Source organism: Terrapene carolina, unplaced genomic scaffold (genome assembly GCF_002925995.2).
Source record: "Terrapene carolina triunguis isolate 2854851 unplaced genomic scaffold, T_m_triunguis-2.0 Scaffold247, whole genome shotgun sequence".
NCBI lineage: Eukaryota > Metazoa > Chordata > Testudines > Emydidae > Terrapene > Terrapene triunguis.
This window is the reverse complement of record NW_020664598.1, coordinates 4,001,186-4,001,475: the sequence shown is the minus strand read 5'-3', so window position 1 is coordinate 4,001,475 and position 290 is coordinate 4,001,186.

Sequence of the window (290 nt, the reverse complement as noted above, 5' to 3'; positions counted from 1 at the left end):
CACACACACACACACAGAAGCTGGGAAACAACTGACATCGCACACAAAAATGCAGCAACTGTAGAGAAACTACCCTGTTGATCAAACATATCCACACAAGCATATGAAAGAGCGATGTTATTATTAATTATTATTATTTGTATTGTAATATTACCTAGGAGCCCCAGTCATGGACTAGGAGCCCATTGTGCTAGGCCTGTCCAAACAGAACAATAAGTTGGTATAACTACTCCATCTATCAAACACACACACATGCACAAGTGTAGGGAACAACTATAGAGAAACTCTCT